We start from the raw sequence: 2,668 nt of genomic DNA, 5'->3' as shown, positions 1-2,668 counted from the left end.
TGTGTCACACACACATGCCCCCCATAAATAAATAAATGCAAAAATTTCAAAATATTTATTATTTTTATTTTATGTGTATGAATGTATTGCTTGCACGCATGTAAATGCACCTGTGTCGCGCAATGCCTGAGGAGGTCAGAAGAGGGTGTCAGATCCCCTGGAACTGAAGTTATGGAGAGGTGGGGCTACAGAGATGGCTCAGCTGTTAAGAGCACTGTCAGCTCTTGACCAGGTTGGGTTTCAACCCACACCCACATGGCAGCTGACAACTGTCTGAAACTCCACTTCCAGAGGATTGGGTGCCCTTTTCTAGCCTCTGTGGGCACCAGGCCAAGACACGCAGGCAAGACACCACGAATACACAGAAAACAAAAATTTAAAACTATTTTCTTAAAAGTGCCTGGCAAACATTAAGTGCTACAACAAAGATTAAGGAGGAGGTGCCGCTGGGGTGATGCACCCCCTTAATCCCAGCGCTCTGGAGGCAGAGGTAGGGGGGATCTCTGTGAGATGGAGGCCAGTCTGGTTTACATAATGAGTTCCAGGCCAGCTGTGGCTACAGGGAGACCCTGTCTTAAAAAGGAGAGAGAGAGAGAGAGAGAGAGAGAGAGAGAGAGAGAGAGAGAGAGAAGGTAGGCCTGTGAAATCCTTTGGCCCTCCATAAGAATTCCACAACCCAACAGAACCATCATTCTTAACTGATGATTTAGTCACTCTGAAGCTGGGTGACCTTAGACAAGTTACCTACCCCTTCTGAACCTGCCTTTATTAATCTACAAAATGTATTTTTTTAAAACATATATTACCTCTAGGTTGTTAGGCTGCATTATTAAGCGATGAGCCCTGGGAAGCTTGTAGATCCTTGTTAATTAGATCCTAGTTGCAAAGCTCTGCCTCCGAGCACCTTCCCGCCCCACCCGACGCTCCCAGTCCCTCCTGCTGCGCGCCAGGGGGCTGTGGCCTTGCCCGCAGCCAGGCCCTATTTCTGGGGACCTAGCGATCCCTAAGCTTTGCCAAGCTTCCCCGGGGATCGGGTTTCTGCTGACGCGGTGCCAGGCACGTCTGCTTCCAGGAACCGGCAGCCACATTTAGCCGCGGGCCGCACATGAAAGGCTCTAGTCGGAAACGTGACGTTGTGTCAACAGGCGCGGCAGGTCAGCGCTGGGTGAGACCATCCGGGCAGGCCCGCCGAGCACGCCCTGTCTGAGAGCCGCCAGCTCCCAGGCTGCTCCGCCGCCACCTCTCCCTAGCCCCCAAAGTCCGTGCTTCCCCCACTCGACTCACCCCCGCCCCAACAGAGGTCCTCTGTGTCCCCAGCTAGGCTGCAGGCTGGGATGCGCGCCCTCCCCACTCCACACCTTCCCGAGGACCCCCACATCCTTTGCTGAACCGGCTTCGCAAAGTCAAGGGGACTCTGGAAGCAGAAAAGCAGAGACAGCCGCGTCTTTGGGGGCCTTCTTCACCAGGCGGACTCTAGCAGTGACATTCAAGGTTGACTGCGTAAGGATCCCTCAAATCTATTCTTAGTTCAGGGTGCTCCAACCACTTCCTTCTGTCCCCACAACTGAAAGAGAGGACATGCAAAAAGGACTTGATGTCCAACCCTTGGGATTTAGTCTCAGGAAGAAACACGGCTTGTATGGGCTTTAACTGAAAGTCTCGCTAGGAAGATCTGGCGACTTATGGGAAAATTCAGAAGCTTAGCAGGCAGGAGAGTTGCAAGGGCAGACTCCCAAGAACTGGGGACCGAAGGACTCACAGAACCTGCCATCTGTGCTGCAGGACAAGGGGGGGCGGCATTTATAGTGTCTCGTGTGGCTTGGAGACAATTGTGCGTTTTCATCCAGCATAGGGCACGTGAATACTTTTCATCCACAGCCCCACAGGAGACAGAAGGTGACATTTGAACAGTTCTAATGGGCAGGTTTTCAGCCTGGCTGAGTATTCCCTGGGGTGGGCTTCCCTTCAGGAGACTCCAGGCAGCTAAAAGGTTCTAGAAGATGCAGATGTCAGTGCCTAGAGCATGTCCAGGCCCAAGGACTGTCCTCAGGAAACTTCAGGACAAACCAAGATGAGGGGGGGAAGCAAAACTACTTAACTGGATAATTTCCCATGTCTTTTCCCATGGAATTATTATTTTAATCAGAACACTAATATTCATTCACACACACACACACACCCAAGGAGAGGAAGTTCAGGAAGGATGTAGAAAATAATTATGGAATGTTGCCTTCAGCAGCACTAATGCAGAGTATGGCAAACCCATTAGAACTTGCTAGATTTGAAAGAACTGGCCTGCCTTGGCAAAGAGGGGCTATCTCCAGCCTCAATTATTACTGCATAGTAATCCATTAAATCTTTTCTCAATGTGCCTAGCCCTACATAGCAACCTCCAGGGACACTCCAGTCTACCCAGCTAGCACATACCTTGGGTTTTCCTGTCAAGTTCTGAGACTTTGACTAATGCATCATGGGGTGTGGGAGATGAGGTGAGAGGTGTGGGGGGATGTTGTAGCTTACCTCTGGAAAGAGACAGAGTAACTGCAGATCCCTCACAAGAATTCATTAAAAAATAATGACTAGGGCTGTGGCTCAGCTGGTAGAATGGTTGCCTAAGATTCATGAGTTCGAGCCTCAGCACAGCACCGCATAAAACCGGGTGTGGTAA

Source organism: Nannospalax galili, unplaced genomic scaffold (assembly GCF_000622305.1).
Source record: "Nannospalax galili isolate Female #2095 unplaced genomic scaffold, S.galili_v1.0 scaffold846, whole genome shotgun sequence".
NCBI classification, from domain to species: Eukaryota; Metazoa; Chordata; class Mammalia; order Rodentia; family Spalacidae; genus Nannospalax; species Nannospalax galili.
This window is presented reverse-complemented; position numbering follows the sequence as displayed.